We start from the raw sequence: 22,870 nt of genomic DNA, 5'->3' as shown, positions 1-22,870 counted from the left end.
CTTTCCTTTAAGAGAAATGCTCCGAATGAGTTTGAGATCCCTCTGATGAACAGTTACAGTGTACATGTCTGGGGCTTTTATTGTGAAAGGTAAGAACAGACGGAGTGGCTCTGGTCTGCTGCCTTGGTAAAGGTTGAAAGAAGTGCTTAAAGTGCTGAAGTTTTTCGCCATATAATATTCGTAAACTGTGTAATACTCGTGACAAAATAAAATAACAGTTTAAAAACATATATTGATATGCAAATTAATCGCACAAAGAGAAAAGTGTTATTATGGATGGGAGGACTGATTATCATGATCAATACATCTTTAATGTACATTTGGCGTGTGAGTAAAAAGTCCTCTATCTTGTCTGAGTCTCATCACTTCAGTGATCTGGTGTCTGTGAACAGAATAAAGCTGATAAAAGTACACATTTTACTGCTTGAAATGAGTATTACAGTTTTTCTCAATTGCTAAAACACTAAAACCCATTGGCTGAACAAAGTTCTCAGTTGCCTGAACTCGTTTAGCTAATTGTGCAGTCTGTTGTCAATACCTTAAACTATTTCACTTGGTAAAACACAATTTGCAGATCTCACTTAGACTTTTCAGCAAAACTCTAAACACATTCTCAGTCTAATGCACATGTCATCCATACTGGTAAACACAAGTGGCAACAATCAAATACAAATAGAGAACACATGTCATTGATTAAACACGATCACTCAAAATTGATTTCACTTGTATCAAATGATGTGACGCAACCAATATAAGCCAGTTTAGAGAGCAAACAGGTGGTTGAAGGTGGGAAGGAGAAAGTCTGAGAATGGATAGAAGAAACAATGTGAGAGGACGAGGACGAGGACAAGTGCGTATGCGAGGTGGGCGACGAGGAGGAAGAGGAGGAGGGCAAGAAAGAGGAAGAGGAGGACGAATAGGAAGAGGAAGACAAAGAGTGGAAATATCTGATGAAATTCGAGCAACAGTCATAGACCATGTTATAGTCCACGGACTGACAATGAGGGAAGCAGGACTTAGAGTGCACCCCAATTTGAGCCGGTTTTCTGTGTCCACCATAGTGAGGACATTCAGAGAAGAGAACAGGTACAGTATGCTACTGTGTTTTTGTAATTGCAAATTTACTGTACTACACTATATGCAGCTGTTTCAATAGACATTTGTAAAGTTCATCACTGTATGTATTGTACTGCATGAATATTTTTTGTAACTGCACATCTACTTTTTGTAGAACTGCAAGGCTGCCACATGCAGGTGGAAGGATGGTTCCAGCTAATGGTTCCACGTTTCCTTGATACCTTGCCATGAACTCTGTGTGAGCGTGAGGATGTGAAGGCTGTGGACATACAGAGAGATAAACAGGTTTGTTAACTTTGCTGCCGTGTCTCCGGCGGTGAAATGTGCAGATGAAAACACAGAACAGATAAGAATTTTAACAAGCAGCAGAATCACAGCAGAGCTTTTAATACGATGAAGTAATTTCTGATCAATTTTGAGCTACTGTAATAGAACATGTTTTCATTCATATGAAATTTGTTTTGAGATTAAAAATCTACTTCTCCCTGAGAACTATATGTTTTGAACAATGTGTTTTCTATTTATTGGTGTATTGTTTACTGACTGCTTGATAGTGTATATTATTTTGATCACTTTGTTTATGATTTGAGAGCAGTGTTTGATTTTGTGCACAGGTAAAACTGTTTTGAGGCGAAAGTTTCATTTTGCAAGAGGATTCAGAGGTTTTGTAAATAGTGCTTGAAGATGAGGTTTTGTGTTTACAGTTTTGAGAAAATGGGAAAAAATCTGGCCCTAACCGTTTCAAGAGATGTGTCTTAGCAATCGAGAAAAACTGTAAAAGTAAGTATTTGTTTGGTGTAGCGATGCCCTGCAGTACTGTGACCCTGTGTGCTTTAATAACTTTAACAGTTCCCAGCTTCAGAACTCCATCTTTGATAGTGAGGCCAGATGCAGTTCATCCTCAGAGAGAAAAAGGTTTTTACCGTTAAGAAGGGCACAAACTCCAATTCTCATCCTGCTGCAGAAAATAAAACAGAGAACAAATCAGGGCCACGCTGACATTAGCCCGGCGCTAGCAGGACGCCCACTCCTCATGAAGGCCAATTACTGTACCTCCACACGGGCTTCAACCGCCACCACTTGGTGTTTCCATGTGAGGTTAAAAGAGGTGAGAGGAAGCAAAGCGGTTTTTATCTTCACAAAGGGACAGAGCCGACATGTCTGCCACACCTGACATGTTTTTATTCTTCCCTCCCACCTTTGTTTTTTTTTTGTCCTCTCACACAGCTGCTGTATAATGAGTCTATCTGGCCCTAAGAGAGGGAGCATTAGCAGCCCGCCGGCATCTCTGCTATCTGTGACACCTCACCGCTGAGGAGGAGGAGGAGGAGGAGGAAGAGGAGGAGGAAGAGGAGGAGAGACATTTTCTCTTTGAAGAAGAGATCAGGATCATTTCCTATTTGCTGCTTATCATCTGTGTGAGTGGAGCTGCAGGGCGGCTGAGCTCTGCTCATCACGGATCAACCCATCAGGGTCAGGAGGTGACGTCCAGGGTTACAGGTCGGTGTGTTCGTCTCTGGATGTTAAAGGATTTGGTGTCATGATGACGATCAAACGACAAACACAGTATTTCTCTGTTGTAATGTTCAACAGTGGTGAAAAGTAACTGTTTTCTGCTACTTCATACTTCTACTCCACCACATATCAGCTTTTTACTGCACTACATGTATTTAATAACTAAAGTTACTTTGCCGATTTAGAGTAGAAATACAATACAATAGTTTACGTTGTATTTATTTTGATCAGATTTCGAGGTGGTTGCTAAGATGCTTTTAGGTTGTGGTGTCAGGGTTTACAGGTCAGCATGTTTGTCTCTGTTTGATGGTTAAATAATAGTTTTCTCTGGAATAATTTCAATGTTCAACAGTGGTGAAAAGTAACTGTTTTCTGCTACTTCATTCTTCTACTCCTCCACATATCAGCTAGGTAATCGCTAAGATGGTCTTAAGTTGCATTATTGTGTTAGCTGTGAATGGTTGCTTAGCAAAAACACAAAGCAACACTCCAAGATGATTTAATTGACTCTCAAGTGTTTTGTTTGTTTCCTGTCTGGTGTGTTTGTGATGGTTGCTATGATGCTAGCATAGTTGGGGTTGTAGCTGCTCCGGTTTCAATGCAACTCTTCTGGGCTGCTGGGTGGGTTCTTGGATGTTGGGTGTAGTTTTTGGGACATGAACATGAGGCTGCTGTCTGGTTGCCTTTTCCAGTAACTGGTTTTATTTGTGAACCCAAAAAAAAAGGCAAATTCTTTGTGTGTGAAAATCTGTTTTCAGATATTCAGATATTTCTGAAAGAATAAAGAAGTGGCCGTAGTCACCGATACGTTGGTTTGTGGATTGTGGTTCTGAAGTTTGGCCTTTCGGTCATCGCCATCTTGATTTTTTGCAACGAGAAGTGACAGGAGAGCATGGAGCTAAATACAACTGAACGCATGAAGTGAAAACACACTGAAAGAGTTCAAGTTTTAAAACCTCATCTCACTCTGACGGCCCCAAGTGTAGATTTGTGTTATGTACACAACTGCTCTGTAACATGAGTATTAATGTGATATCTCATTAGAAAGCTACGGTTCTTGTAATTCGATTTATGAAAACTATTTCAAGATACAATAACAACAGCAGGTACAGTTAACGTCTCTGTCAAACAAGCACTCCAAAAATAGCCGATAAAATATCGCCGTGACTCACCGATTATGATTCATAACGTCCCCCTTGTGCATGCTAGTCCAGCAAAAACGGTCTTGCTAGGTGGCTAAGGGTCCACTCGATCGAATCCAGTAAAAGATTTAGTCCAAAACACATTAGTACGTCCATAAAGACCCACGGGGGGCTGTTGCATCATTTCAAATTAGCCAGCAGATATGATAACTTGCGATCATATTTCGGGCATAATTTCACTTTTCATGTCAACAGAGCGGAGATTTTCATCGCAAAATGGAGGCTGCATTCCGCCGGTTAGATTGACACCTCATTTGACCCAATAGGAGCCTCTATAGCCCGGTCACATTCTGGAACAGCCAACGAGAGTCCGCTTTGAAAGACAATGCCCGCCTCTCTTCTTTGGGTAAAGCTCGAGCCAATTGGAAACAGATCCTGTTCAAGCTCAGGCTCCATATAGCCAATGAAATTATGAAGACAAGGATATGCAGATCTATCAGATTGAATCCTGGGAAAGTTTTCAAAACTGAAATTCAAAACCGTGACTGAGGTACCTGAGACCGATTATCAAGAGCAAAGTCTGGTTCATGAGAATTTTCAAGAATCTGTGAAAGTTGACAATGGTTAAATATGATATAGTTAACCATACATCAACATAAATAAACTATAGTTTGAATTTTGGACACGTAGTATATGCATTTTGATGTGGTGAATGCATTTTTATGTGGTGACCCGTGCCGCCGCACTCTTAGTAAACCACGTGTAAAATATTAATTTTCTGTTATATTGTTATCAAATTCTAACTTCTACCAGGTGTCATGACTGCATGCTGTTGTAGGACTGTCTTTTCAAGCCTGTAAGTCTCAGCCATAGTTAACTGCTGCCATCTGTTGGCCAAAACAAATCCTGGTGGAAATATAAACCTTCTGTTTCAGTGTGTTGTAGCTTCATTAGCTCAATGCTAGTAGCACTTACAGTGATTCTGACTGATTGTGAAGAAACTTCAGAGTGTTACCGTTCAATAGAGACTAAAACCACACATGTACTCCCAATGGTTCAATAAGAGCTGTCAGTTTACTTTGGGTACGCGTTGGATAGGCGTTTTAGGCAAATTTTACAGGAGTGATAAGAGGGACAAAAACACGTACAACTCCCAGACCGGACAACGCCGTGGTGTCGACCTGTCAATCACAGTAAGCCCCGCCCTAAAGCATCCCCTGCTTTATGGTCTGTTTGACTCTAAATGGACCATAATGTACTAAATGAACATCATGCTGTATTGAAGAAGACTTGAAACTAGAGATTGAGACCATAAACTCATGTTTACAATGTTTACTGAGGTAATAAATCAAGAGAGAAGTAGAGTCATTTTCTCATAGACTTCTATACAACCAGAGGAGTCGCCCCCTGGTGGTCACTAGAGAGAATGCAGCTTTATTGGTATCACTCTTCAAGTCGTCGCCTGGTTTTAACTGCAATTTCATTGTCAAAGACAACGACAAAAGGGCTTTCCCAAATCTGGCTAGGATGTACTACGTGCTTGCAGTAGTCACAGAAGTACTATAAGTAGTCGTTAGCTGTTGTACTGGCCTTGGTGTGTCACCCTAATATTTCCAGAACCTTGTATCACCTCAAATGACTCTTCTCACTTTGTTACACAAAACATTTATCTTTATTGATCCAGTGGTGTGACTGTGATGGTCAAATGTTGACTGCAGTATTTCACTCTTGTGTATTTGTACACAGTTCTAACTCTCTGCTGCAGTTCAACCTTCTCTCTGTTCTGAGTGGAGCCCCTCGGCCGAGTCCTCATCACGCTGTGAGTCTGTCAGACGGCCTCGCAGCAGCCGGCCAGCAATTTTTTTTGTCTTTTGAAAGCCTGATTAAAAAAAGGGGGTGGGGGGGAGTCCTTTAATCTATAATGGAACAGACGTTATCATTATTGTTAAATAATGCACAGCGGCCACCAGCATCAAGTATTAATAACTTATTGAACAGAGCAGTTTCCAGTGACCTGCCTCTGGGCCCACACCATGACTTTGAACAGGACCAGTGTGTGTGTGTGTGTGTATGTGTGTGTGTGTGTGTGTGTGTGTGTGTGTAGGTGTGTGTGCACTCTTTATTGACAAAAGGCCACTGTAATATTGGGGGTTGAAAAAGCCCACGAGGGGCAGCGGAGGAGGATTTAAAACATAGTTGCAGAGTTATTCTCTTAATTCTGGTGTTCATAAAACATCATATTTCTTTTGATAAAACAAACACAAAGCATTATATATTCTCATCTGATGAATATTTTACGTATTCTGTTCCACTCACTCACTATTCATTAATTTGTTGAAATGTTTCTTTACACAACTTATCTTACGAAAATGTACTCCTCATTTTCAAGTCCAGCAACACAAGTCAATTTCTGCTTCTTACATGAATACGGTCTTTTCAAAATAAACTTCCTTCTTCAAAGGAAACATCTCAGTTAGGTTGAGACAACAAAATGACTTAGTTAGGTTTAGACAACTAAACTACTTAGTTAGGTTGAGACAACAAAACTACTTAGTTAGGTTGAGACAACAAAACTACTTAGTTAGGTTGAGACAACAAAACTACTTAGTTAGGTTTAGACAACTAAACGACTTAGTTAGGTTTAGACAACAAAACTACTTAGTTAGGTTTAGACAACACAACTACTTAGTTAGGTTGAGACAACAAAACTACTTAGTTAGGTTGAGACAACAAAACTACTTAGTTAGGTTTAGACAACTAAACGACTTAGTTAGGTTTAGACAACAAAACTACTTAGTTAGGTTTAGACAACAAAATTACTTAGTTAGGTTTCGACAACAAAACTACTTAGTTAGGTTCAGACAACAAAACTACTTAGTTAGGTTTAGACAACTAAATGACTTAGTTAGGTTTAGACAACAAAACTACTTAGTTAGGTTTAGACAACAAAACTACTTAGTTAGGTTTAGACAACTAAACTACTTTGTTAGGTTTAGACAACAAAACTACTTAGTTAGGTTTAGACAACAAAACTACTTAGTTAGGTTTAGACAACAACACTTCTTAGTTAGGTTTAGACGACTAAACTACTTAGTTAGGTTTAGACAACTAAACTACTTAGTTAGGTTTAGACAATAAAACGACTTAGTTAGGTTTAGACAACTAAACTACTTAGTTAGGTTTAGACAACTAAACTACTTAGTTAGGTTTAGACAACAAAACATCTTAGTTAGGTTTAGACAACTAAACTACTTAGTTAGGTTTAGACAACAAAACTACTTAGTTAGGTTTAGACAATAAAACTACTTAGTTAGGTTTAGACAACTAAACTACTTAGTTAGGTTTAGACAACAAAACATCTTAGTTAGGTTTAGACAACTAAACTACTTAGTTAGGTTTAGACAACAACACTTCTTAGTTAGGTTTAGACAACAACACTTCTTAGTTAGGTTTAGACAATAAAACTACTTAGTTAGGTTTAGACAACTAAACTACTTAGTTAGGTTTAGACAATAAAACGACTTAGTTAGGTTTAGACAACTAAACTACTTAGTTAGGTTTAGACAACAAAACATCTTAGTTAGGTTTAGACAACTAAACTACTTAGTTAGGTTTAGACAACAACACTTCTTAGTTAGGTTTAGACAATAAAACTACTTAGTTAGGTTTAGACAACTAAACTACTTAGTTAGGTTTAGACAACAAAACATCTTAGTTAGGTTTAGACAACTAAACTACTTAGTTAGGTTTAGACAACAACACTTCTTAGTTAGGTTTAGACAATAAAACTACTTAGTTAGGTTTAGACAACTAAACTACTTAGTTAGGTTTAGACAACAAAACATCTTAGTTAGGTTTAGACAACAAAAAATCGTCTTTGGGTTAAAATAATATAAAAGTTACAATGCAACAAAAAAATGCTTTGACACCACAGCCCCCTGAAGATTGTCATGTTGAAGCATTGGTTTGTTATTAAATATTATTTTTGCATCGTGGCTACGAGTGTGCGACTAAATACCCTTGCAGTCGTAACCTTTGACCCCTCTTTAGCCTTTTTAGAACCTCTTTAGAGGTTTGAGCCTTTATTCAGTTTAGAACATTTCACCAGCTCATTTCCAACAGAGAACCCCCCCCCCCCCCCCCCCCCCCCCTCCCCTCCCCTCTCCCCCCTCCTGAAAAAAACAGAAAAAAAACGAAACAGGACTTAACAAACATTTTGGCCGCCTTTCACCCTGTAAGCACCAAACATCCCATAAAACAATCTATTTGCTGGACGGCTTGTAAATTGAAAGCTTTAGAGCTGGTTGTCTAGCAACTGGGGCCTGGTTGCCAAGCCCGGCATTACGGCCAATTATGGTGGGCAGGAAAAATCGCTGCTGTCCTTCTCTTTTTTCTGACTGCTGAATGTGTCTCTTTTCCCAGAAGCAAATCAGCCCCCATTGGAAGATCTAACAACACTGTCGATATCTCTGCCTTTTTACCCAATATGAATGGAAAGTGTTCAAAACACTGCAGCAAAGTTGATGAAAGAAATCTCTTGAAATCTGTTGTTGGCTGGTGTTTGTTTCGCGCTCCATCGTCTGTAATAACATAAATCAAAGGCCCGTTTTCAGCTGTTTTGATAAATGCTATTACAGACACGACTCTGTCTCATCGTCATCCAGTCTCTCATATCATCATCTTTCATGCCGGGGACTTGCTCGCTGCCTCGCTTTCTTTTGTTCTAAACACCATCCAGAAGTTTTTTAGCTAAAAAGAAAAAAAAGAAAACCCTGCAAACAATCCCGGAGCTAATGCATTCTTTCACAATTAGATTTCTGCAGACGTGTTTTGGAGCCCCACCTAGCTGCTGGGGGGACACTGATGAAAACTAATGCTGTAATTCTGCTCACATATTGCCACCTGACTATTAGATTTTGCCCTTTCTCTTGCATGGGGGCCAATGTGCTTGTTGCTTAACCGAATTAGCTTTTTTTGTGTGTTATTGCTTTACGTTCTCACCCAGAGGACAGTTTCAATAATCAGCCGAGGAGGAGGAGGAGGAGGAGGAGGAGGAGGAGAATGAGCAGCAGAATCACTGCAAACATTTTCACCATCATGTTTCTGCCTCTTTGTTTTGTAAATGTTTACAAAACAGATCAATAATTCGTTGTTTTTGAAGTCAATACAGATATGACTCACGTCTGTGTTGCTGAAGATGTTTCTCAATTCAACACTAAACATTAAATTCAATCAGATATTATTGATAATGTCTTTATATCCGCTTCTAACTGCAAAAGTATATAATATGAAGATGAGCTGGAGGTCACACACAAAGACAATCATCATTCCAGTTCTTCATCAGTGATCAAATGTTCGTACCATTTTGAGGTACTAGTACTTTACTTGAGTATTGCCTTTTTCTGCTACTTTATACTTCTACTACCTCATCTTAGAGGGAACTGTTGTACTTTTTACTCTACTACATTTAACTTTAGTTACTTTACAGATTCAGATTATTAATACAAAATATAATCATCTAATAAATGATGATTTATTTAAGATGAGACAGAACTTTATTCACCCCGAGGGGAAAAAGAAAAGATACATTTGTCGTGATCCCTGTCGGGAAATTGAAAAGCTCCTCAGCAGTACTTAAAGGGATGAAACCTTAATGAGTACTTTTACTTTTGGTAAGTATATTTAATGCTGATACTGTTAGAGAACTAACGGCTAATGGCCGTCAGTCGAACTCTGGAATGCTGAAAACTCTTAAAGTCTTAAAGTAAACGTGATTCATCATTTCAGTGGAGTCTCAGCGCCACAGACTCAACGCTACAGTCGGTTCAGACACATCGGCTGCTTTAAAGGAACTTTAGGGTGAAATCAGCCATCGTGTTCAGGTGTGCAGGTCTTGACACACATAGAGGAAGAAATGCTTTGCAGCTGCTGCCAAACTGAGGAGGATGACGTGGAGCTTTCTTGGTTTCCACTTTGAGAGAAACTCTCCAGTTCAGAGCTGTCCCGCTCGGCTGCAAGCGAGGCGACACCTCGACAGGCGTCTCGGCGAGCCGGAGGAGGATAACCAGCGATCTGAAAAGCCTCGCAGACAGCCCTCACCTTAAAAACACACCGGAGGTGGCAGCCGGGGCTCCTCCGAGTCAAACGGCCTTTTAATCTCGCTCAGAGGCACGTTGAGCTCGCCAGAGTCGGACGCCACACCGCCGGGCGTTTTAATCATGCAGGAGACGTATGAAGTGGCACGGGGGCCCCAGGCCAGGGGGGAACGGGGGGGGGGGGGGCAACTGGGGTTCAGATTGTGCTCAGATTCCCGTCAAAAGGTTGAGCAGACAGAACGGAGGCATAATGGCGGGATAATGAGAATCCTCATTACAGAAGCAGGTGGGGAAACTGCGTTTTGTCAGCTCTGTCAGACACGGCGAGCCGGGTCACGACGAGCACTCGCGTGCCATCATGTGTGGGCTGAGGCCGCGGAGCCGGCGGCCTCTCGGCCTCCAAACATTCAGGCTCCTCACAGAGGACACGGAACCGGAGCAATTACCCACAGTTCAAAGCGGCCGTGTAACAGGAAGGAACAAACGACGCGGCAGACTCGGTGATGCAGTCGGAGGCTTTGATGTTGATTGGCTGCAGCTCGTTACAGAGAGGACGGATGTCCTCCAGACAGCCTTCAGTGAGAAGGAGCTGCTGCTCGGAGCCACCAGGGGGCGCTAAGAGGAGCACGTTACCGCCTGCAGCTGTCCATTGAAAACATTATGTCTGAACCTGAACTCAAAGTACAGAAGAGCAGCTTCTCCGTGTCATTAAAAGCATGGATTCTAATCTTACCTGTGTCTAACGACAAGTACTGTACTCAAGAAAGCATTTCAAAGAAGTACTCGGAGTACAATTTTGTCCGAATTTTAACATTGAACACATTTAAAAGACAGTACTGTACTTTTACCTCCACCATTAGTTTTATTGACTCTAATGCAACTTTGAATGAAGAAATAAAAACATCAGACGCAATGTTTGTGAAAGTAGAAAATTCTCTTGCCACCATAAATACAGTTACTAAATATTATATTCTACATGGTGATTAAAGATTACTGACTACCCGATAATAACATAAACTTGGACCCTCCAATCATCAAACAGCCTCCTGGTTTCAGTCTCTCCATCAGAAGCTGCAGGATTTGATTCCACTGAGACAGCAGAGCATCAGTGAGTCCAGAGCTGATGTTGGTGATCAGGTCTGGCTCACAGTCGCTGATCCAGTACCAAAGGTGGATCAGACTGAGTCAGGACTCTTTGCAGGACAGTCAAGTTATTTTACACCAAACTAGAAAAACTGGATTTCTAAATCTTCCTCCAACATGGATTGAATGTACTTCCTGTTCGGCTCCTCGGCTAAACTCTGCTGGACGTTTGTCTCTGTTATCCAGTACGACCCACAAACGCTGATGTTTTAAATGAGCGGCATAACTAGCTCGTCGTCCAATATCAAGTTTTTGTAAACTCCCCCGAGCGCAGGATGAGTCAACCAACATCTGAAACAGTTTTACTAGAAGAGAAAACACATGAAAATGTTTTTTGACACCATCTTTTACTGAACCAAACCAAATGATTTAGTCTACTAAACGCTTCCGTATGTGACAATTTGAGGATGATGAAACGTTGGATATTTATCTTCTCATTCAGAGTTCCTTTCAAATGAACTCGCAACAAGAAACTTTTCCTTTTATACTTTTATGTTCTGCAAAGTGCAAACACTTCATGTTTCATCAAGTTGACCACAAGTTCATAAAATGTTGAGTTTCACTCTCCCCCTGCATTTAAGATGTGACCCGCTCACAGATCAATAACACGGCCGGATAAACTCACCATCTGTGAGCCGAGGAGATGAGACACCGTGACCTTTAGTCTGTCAGTGTTTGTCTCTGTGAGACACCCATGTTGTTTTCTTTCTCTTCCCGAGGCCTCTGCTCTCTGCGCTCGGCTCAGAGAGAGGAAAATAATTACCGCGGCCTCGGCTCGGGTCACATGGCAGCTAAACGCCGCGGCTTTACTCGCCATTTTAAAGCTAATGTTTGCAGAGGCAGAAGGTCGCGACACCCAGCTCGTTACTGGAAACAAATAAAAACACTGAAAGCTTGTGTGATAAATAAAAAGTTTGCTCGTTTTCTCACAGTTAAGACTCTTTATCGACAGATTCACGGTTCATTATTTGGATTAGTTGTTTGTGGACGGTTAAAATAAAGCTTCCACATAAATTATTCACGATATTAAAATCCATAAGTCGAGCGTTGTGATTAATTAATGAGCGGCTGACCGTGAAGTGAATATGTATCGTCTCACACCTCGCTGAAGGTAGCGGCGGTTTTAATAATTCAGAGATGAAACCATACTAAAGTGAGAACACTAAAATAAGAATAATAAAGCTCCTCCTATCTTTTCTTTTCCAGAGTTTCTTTACGTGGCTGCAGGTGAGACGGCCGGGCCTCGCACATCATATCACTGCAGATGAAATATTAAGGAGCAGAGAGATGAACGCCGTGGTTTGTATCAGCAGCAGCAGACTGATGCCGCCGGAGGAAACAGAGAGACGGACGAGTGTTTGCAGAGCTGAAGCTCACAGAGAAGACTTGTGATGAGAAAAATCTCTTCCTGATTCCTCGCAGGTGGAGCGATGTGAGCGGAATGTCTGAGAGTTAAAGGTGTCAGCAGCTACAGTGGACTCCTAGAGAGAGCTGCAGAGGACATTTTGTTGTATCGCAAAAAGCTACAGAAACCCATAATTGTACAGTATGCTATGTAATTAATGTTTTTAAAATGACAGTGAATTATATTCAGATGGCAACCTCCGGTTCTGAAGAGTGAAATCAAAGCTTCATGTGTTAAAGCTGCATTCTCTCTAGTGACCACCAGGGGGCGACTCCTCTGGTTGTATAGAAGTCTATGAGAAAATGACTCTACTTCTCTCTTGATTTATTACCTCAGTAAACATTGTAAACATGAGTTTATGGTCTCAATCTCTAGTTTCAAGTCTTCTTCAATACAGCATGATGTTCATTTAGTACATTATGGTCCATTTAGAGTCAAACAGACCACAAAGCAGGGGATGCTTTAGGGCGGGGCTACACGGTGATTGACAGGTCTCCACCAGAGACGTATACGGTGTCTCTACATCACTCCTCCTCCGTCCAGATATGGTCACTTCCTGTTCACTGGTTGCAAAAAAGCAAAGATGCCGACGGCTGTAATCCAAGATGGTGACACAAAATTTCCGAACTGGAGGCTTCATAACGTCAGTCCACAAACCAATGGATGACGTCACCATGACTACGTCCACTTCTTATAAACAGTCTTTGGTGCAGAGGTTCAAGTCATCTTCAGACGAAGTAAAATCAGTTCTGGTTGATGGTCTCGTTTATGTGATTTAGGTCAAATAGAGGATCAGGATTAAACTGAGACTGTTTCACAACCAGTTAAATATATATATATATATATATATATACAGTATATATATATAACTTTAAATATAAACATGCTTGAAGTACAAAAGTGAAAGTATTCCATAATAATGTATATGATATTATTGAATTATGATTACTGATGCATACATGTTGTTCAAGCTGGGGAAGGTGGAGCTTATTTTTTACTGCTGTTTCTCATGAATTTCAGCAATAAATTGTTTAATCATCTTCTTGATAATAAATACATTTATTTATTTATTGTATTTTGTATTAATAATCTGAATCTGGAAAGTAACTAAAGCTGTCAGATAAATACGCGTAGTGCAGTAAAAAGTACAATATTTCCCTTTGAGATGTGACGGAGTAAAACTATAAAGTAGCATGAAGTACCTCAAAATTGCACTTAAAGGGTGTGTATTATTTAGGGGGATCTATGAGCAGAAATGTAATATAATAATCATTACTATATTTTCTTTAGTGTATAATCACATGAAACTAAGAATCATTGTGTTGTCTTTAGTTTAGAATGAGCCGTCATATCTACAGGGAGCAGGTCTTCTTCAGGTTCCTCCATGTTTCTACAGAAGCCCAGAAGGAACAAACCACACACTGACTCTTTTATTTTTTTACGTTACCTAAGGCCATCATAGTTCTCTACACGCTTGTGAAACTGATGATCCACTAAAAAACGGTGGTACCGCCAGCCGCCATCTGACTTCTGTTTCTCCTGACGTGGTGTTATTATGGTCTGGATGGGGAGGGAAGCCGACCATTAGCAGAAATAAAAAAGGTTTTGGAGAGAGAGGCGGAAGAGGAAGGGGCGCTCAGTTGTAGCAATCTGCTACCACACAGTTAGAAGTCACTAAATCCTACACACTTCTCCCCCTCAAATGAAAGAGAATAAGTCCAAAGTACTCTTTTTATTTTTTAATGAAAGTATTTCCTGACAGAGTCAGACCCGACCTTTCACCTCAGGTCTTTAACAAGCGTCCGGCTCGGTGTGGGCTTCCTCTGCTCATTGATAAATCCTCCTTCAGGAGTTGAGCCACGCGACCAAGGCCAACTTTATTTGTCGCATTAAACACTTTTCATTGCAATTACTGTAACAATGTTGTGTCTGGCCGTGCTTAAACTTTGTAAAGTCTCCTGGTTGTCGTTCAAGTCCCTCCCACCAGCGGCTGACACTTTTTTATTTTAAACTGGATCTGAACACACGCAGATGGACAGTGAAGGCGGGTCGGTGAGTCTTTTTAGCGGTCATTTCTTCTAATTGGACCCGAAAAACATAAAAATACAGCCGCCTTGTTGTTGTTCAGAAGGAGAAAAGACAAAAACACAAACAGACTGTAAATGAGCATTAAAGAGACACGACCACATCCACTTTCAGAGGACGGCCACATCGTTTCCAGTCGGGGAGAGTGGAGGAAAAAAAACTGAGGAGAGATGGCAAATAGATAATGAGATGGCTAAAAGCTTGATCTTGAGAATAATTTGCTTATTTTGCGGCATTGGCCTCGAGTAGGGGAACCGTTAATCAAAGGTTAGAATGAAATAAACTTTGTTCAAAGATCCTTTTCCACAAACATTTAAGGCTTGGAGGGCGAGGGAACGGCTGAGGGAAAAAAATCCAATTATTTTCCTCTTTTATCACTTCACTCGTTACAAATAAGACACGCTTTCTGAGAGGCAACAAAGTTTAGTTTTATAATTGCTGTTTTACCACCTGCCAGTTCAGCGAACAGTCCCTCTGTCTCTGTCCTCCTCTCACGGCACTCCAGCCTGAGATAATCAGCCCGGCTCCAATTAGACCTGTCGCTCCTTCTGACGAGGTCAAAGCCGTCCGTCGTTGATCAACTGAAGAAGGAAGAGTGGTGGCAATGATATTTAATATGTCCTTTGGCTTATTAGTCAGTTAAAGGTTACCCTGTTACTTTCTCAGAGGGACGATTTGGTCAGCAGGAAGTAACCGGATCGTATGCAAAACATTAACTCTCTTCTCGAATCAAGATTAAAATATTTAAATGGTGTTAAAAACCTCTGTCTGTCCAAACTTCTTGTTAGACTTTCATGGAAATTCCTGTGTGTATTCATGGTGCCCAGAGGTTAATCACGTTAATGCGCAATTGCAAACAAGTGCTCTCAAAGCTGCGGTGTTTTGATTCCCAGTGATGCTCAGGATGCTAGCTAGCGAGCGACTACATGAGTATAATTCCACTCTACGATGACTGATTTCATGATGGAAGCAGAAATGGAAGCACCTGCTACTCCCGCAACAAACGATGGTGGTGACGAAGACCAACACCCGGGGATCGCTAGCGAGTTAGTGAGCTGAGGAAGTGTTGACAGTTGTGAGATTTTGTTGATTTGAGTCATCTTAGCTATAATCATTGCAGCGCTAGTTGGCTAACGTTAGCTAACTTAACGTTAGCTAACTTAACGTTAGCCACCACACCATAGGATTGACAGGAGCCGCAAGAGCGCAGCATTAGGGTTAGCATTAGTGTTAGCATTAGAGTTAGCATTAGGGAAATCCTTCCCAGCTGTGCGCAAGCTGTCTGTGAAGCTGAACACACCTCTACCTGCCTCAGCGGCCTGTGAAAGGCTATTTAGCATCGCAGGACTAGTCTTCAGCCCAAGAAGAGCGAGACTGAATTCTCACAATTTTGAAAACCAACTTCTTTTGAAGATGAACAGGACGTTTTTCAGTTTCAAGTAATGACTGGGTTGTTACTTTTGGTGCTGCTTTAGTATTGATCATGTTTTGATATTTGAGTCATTTTGTGGATGATCAGATGGAGTTATGATGGTAGCAGTAGCCCAATTGTAGATTCAGCTTGAGCAAAACCTTTGCCTATTGTGATCAAATCAGGCCCATAGGAGTTTACAAGGCAGGTGTCCTTTCTCACAACACTGACCTGATGCATCAAGTGGATATTTTCTGCTGAACACAATATTATGCATTTGCCCTCTACATCCTCTAGTCGGAATGAGCATACTTATAAACGCACTGTTACAACTCCTTCATAGTGTCATATTGCTTTTCGGAGAATTATGATGATAAGTTCATAGTAGATGCAAAAGTATACTTATGTACAATATATTATGTTGAACATTGTTGCTCCTGGATGGATCACAGCCAACCCAATTATTGTCAACACAGCTCCATGTCCTTTGCTTTTTTATTAACAGCATTTACTTGTACTTTTACTTTCAATACTTAAGTACATTTAATATCAGAAAATTACTTTTGATACTTAAGTACAATAAATATCAGATACTTTAAGACTTTTACTCAAGTAGTATTCTAATAGGTGACTTTTACTATTACTGCAGTCATTTTCCAGTAAGGTATCTTTACTTTTACTCAAGTATGGCTTTTGGGTACTTTATACACCATATACTGTATATATACTGTATTCCAGCTCTACTCTGCAGTCGTTAGTTCATCATTGGGTTCCTCTCCTTCCTGTGATCTAACCTTCCTTCTCTCAGCTCCAACCCACCAACTACTTCTAAATAAACTCATTGAACTGTTGCCAGCTGCTGTTCTTGTTCTACTGTTGAGTCTGAGAGTAACAGCCACAGCTAATATGAGAGCTTTTTGTTTGCATTTTGGACTCTCTGGCGTTTCGAAGTTCACTGAAGTTGAACTCCATGTGAATTCTTTGTGTGTATTTATTCAGAATAATGCAAATTCACTGAAAGTTTTATTCTGATGAAGTGATGTTTGTACAAGATTTTACTCACTTGTTCTCTCTGCAGCTTTTGGCCATCGTATAAGATCATCTTGTTTTTATGACATGAACATAAGTCACCTGTGTGAATGACTATGCACACCCACAGAGGTTTCATTTCTGCTCAGGTTTTATACAAGCAAATCTCTGATGGAAACCTCCATCACCAAACACAAGCACTACTTATTAAGACGGATTGATTAACATGATAATGAGCTGAATGGAGGTTTACTCGGGTGAAACTAGAGGAATCAGCTACCTGGTGCTGTTTCTCTGTAACATTCGCAGCTAAACCTATGAAAAATAATATGTTCCTCAATCTAGTAGTTTTGTTGTCTGTTTGTTGTCTTGTTGTTATTTGTTCCTCATGTGAAACGAGAAGTCAATGTTGATTTAATTGCCAGGTAACTTCTGTACTTCAGTAACTATTTTAACCCAAACTACCATCTTTTCCTAAACCTAACTCAGTAGTTTAGTTGTCTAAACCTAACTGAGTAGTTTTGTTGTTTAAACCTAACTAAGTATTTTAGTTGTCTAAACCTAACTGAGTAGTTTTGTTGTTTAAACCTAACTAAGTAGTTTAGTTGTCTAAACTTAACTAAGTAGTTTAGTTGTCTAAACCTAACTGAGTCATTTAGTTGTTTAAACCTAACTAAGTAGTTGTGTTGTCTAAACCTAACTAAGTAGTTTAGTTGTCTAAACCTAACTAAGTAGTGTTGTTGTCTAAACCTAACTGAGTAGTTTTGTTGTTTAAACCTAACTAAGTAGCTTAGTTGTCTAAATCTAACTAAGTAGCTTAGTTGTCTAAACCTAACTAAGTAATTTAGTTGTCTCAACCTAACTAATTACTTTAGTTGTCTCAACCTAACTAAGTTGTTTAGTTGTCTCAACCTAACTAAGTCGTTTAGTTATCTAAACCTAACTAAGTAGTTTAGTTGTGTAAACCTAACCAAGTAGTTTTGTTGTCTAAACCTAACTAAGTTGTTTAGTTGTCTAAACCTAACTGAGTAGTGTTGTTGTCTAAACATAACTAAGTAGTTTTGTTGTCTAAACCTAACTAAGTAGTTTTGTTGTCTAAACCTAACTCAGTAGTTTAGTTGTCTAAACCTAACTAAGTAGTTTAGTTGTCTAAACCTAACTGAGTAGTTTTGTTGTCTAAACCTAACTGAGTAGTTGTGTTGTCTAAACCTAACGAAGTAGTTTAGTTGTGTAAACCTAACTAAGTAGTTTAGTTGTCTAAACCTAACTAAGTAGTTTAGTTGTCTAAACCTAACTAAGTAGTTTAGTTGTCTAAACCTAACTAAGTAGTTTTGTTGTGTAAACCTAACTAAGTAGTGTTGTTGTGTAAACCTAACTTAGTAGTTTAGTTGTCTAAACCTAACTGAGTAATTTAGTTGTCTAAACCTAACTAAATAGTTTAGTTGTCTAAACCTAACTAAGTAGTTTTGTTGTATAAACCTAACTAAGTAATTTAGTTGTATAAACCTAACTAAGTAATTTAGTTGTCTAAACCTAACTAAATAGTTTAGTTGTCTAAACCTAACTAAGTAGTTTTGTTGTCTAAACCTAACTGAGTAGTTTTGTTGTCTAAACCTAACTAAGTAGTTTAGTTGTCTCAACCTAACTGAGTAGTTGTGTTGTCTAAACCTAACTAAGTAGTTTTGTTGTGTAAACCTAACTAAGTAGTTTAGTTGTATAAACTTAACTAAGTAGTTTAGTTGTCTAAACCTAACTAAGTAGTTTTGTTGTGTAAACCTAACTAAGTAGTGTTGTTGTCTTAACCTAACTTAGTAGTTTAGTTGTCTAAACCTAACTGAGTAGTTTTGTTGTATAAACCTAACTAAGTAATTTAGTTGTCTAAACCTAACTAAGTAGTTTAGTTGTATAAACCTAACTAAGTAATTTAGTTGTCTAAACCTAACTAAGTAGTTTAGTTGTGTAAACCTAACTAAGTAGTTTAGTTGTCTAAACCTAACTAAGTAGTTTTGTTGTGTAAACCTAACTAAGTAGTGTTGTTGTCTTAACCTAACTTGGTAGTTTAGTTGTCTAAACCTAACTGATTAGTTTTGTTGTATAAACCTAACTAAGTAATTTACTTGTCTAAACCTAACTAAGTAGTTTAGTTGTATAACCCTAACTAAGTAATTTAGTTGTCTAAACCTAACTAAGTAGTTTAGTTGTGTAAACCTAACTAAGTAATTTAGTTGTCTAAACCTAACTAAGTAGTTTAGTTGTGTAAACCTAACTAAGTAGTTTAGTTGTCTAAACCTAACTAAGTAGTTTTGTTGTGTAAACCTAACTAAGTAGTGTTGTTGTCTTAACCTAACTTAGTAGTTTAGTTGTCTAAACCTAACTGAGTAGTTTTGTTGTCTAAACCTAACTAAGTAGTTTAGTTGTCTCAACTTAACTAAGTAGTTGTGTTGTCTAAACCTAACTAAGTAGTTTAGTTGTATAAACCTAACTAAGTAATTTAGTTGTCTAAACCTAACTAAGTAGTTTAGTTGTGTAAACCTAACTAAGTAGTTGTGTTGTCTAAACCTAACTAAGTAGTTTTGTTGTGTAAACCTAACTAAGTAGTTTAGTTGTATAAACCTAACTAAGTAATTTAGTTGTCTAAACCTAACTAAGTAGTTTAGTTGTCTAAACCTAACTAAGTAGTTTTGTTGTGTAAACCTAACTGAGTAGTTTTGTTGTGTAAACCTAACTAAGTAGTGTTGTTGTCTTAACCTAACTAAATAGTTTTGTTGTGTAAACCTAACTAAGTAGTGTTGTTGTCTAAACCTAACTGAGTAGTTTTGTTGTATAAACCTAACTAAGTAATTTAGTTGTCTAAACCTAACTAAGTAGTTTAGTTGTATAAACCTAACTAAGTAATTTAGTTGTCTAAACCTAACTAAGTAGTTTAGTTGTGTAAACCTAACTAAGTAGTTTAGTTGTCTAAACCTAACTAAGTAGTTTTGTTGTGTAAACCTAACTAAGTAGTGTTGTTGTCTTAACCTAACTTAGTAGTTTAGTTGTCTAAACCTAACTGATTAGTTTTGTTGTATAAACCTAACTAAGTAATTTACTTGTCTAAACCTAACTAAGTAGTTTAGTTGTGTAAACCTAACTAAGTAGTTTAGTTGTCTAAACCTAACTAAGTAGTTTTGTTGTGTAAACCTAACTAAGTAGTGTTGTTGTCTTAACCTAACTTAGTAGTTTAGTTGTCTAAACCTAACTGAGTAGTTTTGTTGTCTAAACTTAACTAAGTAGTTTAGTTGTCTCAACTTAACTAAGTAGTTTTGTTGTGTAAACCTAACTAAGTAGTTTAGTTGTATAAACCTAACTAAGTAATTTAGTTGTCTAAACCTAACTGAGTAGTTTTGTTGTCTAAACTTAACTAAGTAGTTTAGTTGTCTCAACTTAACTAAGTAGTTTAGTTGTGTAAACCTAACTAAGTAGTTTAGTTGTCTAAACCTAACTAAGTAGTGTTGTTGTTTAAACCTAACTGAGTAGTGTTGTTGTCTAAACATAAGTAGTGTTGTTATTTTCTGTAAAGACGGAAATTCATTTTGAAAGACTATTCATGAAACAAGTATGATGATGGACTTTCATAGGAAAACACATGAAAAATGTAAAGTAAAGATATACAAACCGTTTTATGAGGTTACGTTACTCACTACACAGTATGTCAAATGCAGTTTGCTAAAAATACCACGATGTTCGCATTTTGCAGTTTGTGAGTCAGCTTGTTTTGCCTATTTTGACCCACAAGCTGTTGCGCAGCAGATATATGAGCAAGAGGGTCAAAGGTCAAGGAGGAAGTATTATGTCCCGATGAATCTATACTACATGCAATAGTATGTACTTTGTAACAGAAGCTGCAGAATGTACTAAAAGTTCAAAGAAAGAGTCTGAGATTTGGAAGGCAGCTTGTGTGTTTGGTTTCTTTACTGCTTGTGCACACCGCCATGTTCCTGACCTCTGCAGATCCTGTTGTTTTTAGATTAAATGTTACATTCTGGTGCTTCACAGCCTTCCTGTGTTATGTTCTGTTCAGATATAATGGCTTTCAGCCTTCAGATAAACTCACTGTACCTGCAGCTGCTGTTGGGCTTTTTTCTATTATATGTACGTACTGAAGCTAATAGCTCTGACAACATCTGACATTTTTACTTCTGAGTTTAGAAATAAAACCCTGCAGGGAAAAAAAACATCAAGATGGATCACATGGGTGAAAAAAAAGCTGAAGTGTGAAAAGTTCTCAGCTTCAGTGTGAACACAGAGAGAGAGAGAGAGAGAGAGAGAGAGAGGGAGGACTGGATGTTCCCTAAAAAACAAATTATCAGAAACCAATAACCTGCCCCCCCGCATCCTCCAAAATGTAGAAATTTCTGTTGGCAGCGTCGACACCCTGCAGCCATAAACGCCGGAAAATATGAAAAGAGAAAAAGAACAACATCAACAAAACGGGGATGAAATTTCTCCGTGAGGGTGAAAATGAGAAACGACATAATAAAGCGATTCTATTAAAAAGCCATCTGACCGTTAATAAAAGTAATGATTTGATGAGAACGTCCCGTCGCAGAGCCAGAGGCGGCACAGGAGGAGGAGGAGGAGGAGGAGGAGGAGGAGGAGGAGGAGGTTTGACCGGCGTTTTATGCTCCAACGTTGCAGAGAAGGGATGTTTGTGTGAGAGAGGAGTTGGGGGGGGGGGGGGCGCAACATAAAAACAATTGCTGCCTCTCCCATCTCTGACTTAATGAGATTTGCTGGCTGTTGCTGCCGATGTGGCCGAGGCTCCGGTATTATTTGTTGTTGGAGGTGATGGCAGGATTGGATAAAACACACATCTCACACAGCGAGGCGTCGACTTTCTCATCTGCTGCAGAATATCAGACATCGCCGTCTGTCCGTCTGCTGCTCAATATGCTGCATACTGAGAGACACCAGACGTCCCGCGGGGACATTCACATTTTAGGGACGAATACAAGAGGAGACGCTTGTGACCGGAGGCCTGAGATTTGTGTTATAAACAGCTGATGTTATTGTAACGTAGCATCGTTCTACTGGCTTTATGAATATTTACTATCAACTCAATAATTATGATAAAGTCGATCCATTCAACTTTCAATACTGAGTTTGTCACCATACTAACAATGAGCCATGTGCTCAACAACGTTGTTTTATTTCATGTTTTCTATGATTAATACTTGATCGTGCGTCTTTGTAGTTTCAGAGAAACTGACATTTTCATGTTTTCTTTGGGGCAGACTAATATAATATCGAACAAAACAAATTACATTTCAGTGCCCAAATATTAGAGATATTATAACAACAACCTGCTTGCCTGCGTGTTGACTGATTTTGAGAATGTCTTCATGTTTGTGCTCTGGTGAGCCCTGAGAACTCTTCCACATTAAACGTGTCAGTTGTAGGCACATTGAATTAGTTCCTGTTTTCCGTTTATTGAAACAAACTCACTGGATTACATTGATGGAGGAAACGTCTGCAGTTACAAGGAGCGCCTGTGTTTCCTATGATTTTTATGCTAAACATCTTTCTGAGAAACATCCTCTGGTAGCAGATGTAGATTTTTGCTGCGTCTACAAACCAACCAATTGGAAAATAAGCAGGAAGACACAGAATACAGCACACGCTGAAGTATTGTGGTTCAAGGTCTCGGTAACCCAGATGTCAACGCGATCTTCGTCTTGATGTCGAAATGAAATGAAATACTTTTTTTAGACCCTTCTAGATCACATCATAATGTGCTCCTACGTAACAAAACAATGACAGGAAATCTATTCATTCCTATTTTAAAAGCAAGAATCCATCTTTTCTGCTTACATACTAGCACCAACCAGCTACAAGCAATAATATCATGACATCAATCAATCAATCACAAACGTACAGCGTCATGGAGTTGTGTGTGGAACATAAACTGAATATAAGAAGTGGACGTAGT

This window comes from Anarhichas minor, unplaced genomic scaffold, assembly GCF_050575085.1.
Source record: "Anarhichas minor isolate MPS153535 unplaced genomic scaffold, ASM5057508v1 ptg000031l, whole genome shotgun sequence".
Lineage (NCBI taxonomy): Eukaryota > Metazoa > Chordata > Actinopteri > Perciformes > Anarhichadidae > Anarhichas > Anarhichas minor.
This window is presented reverse-complemented; position numbering follows the sequence as displayed.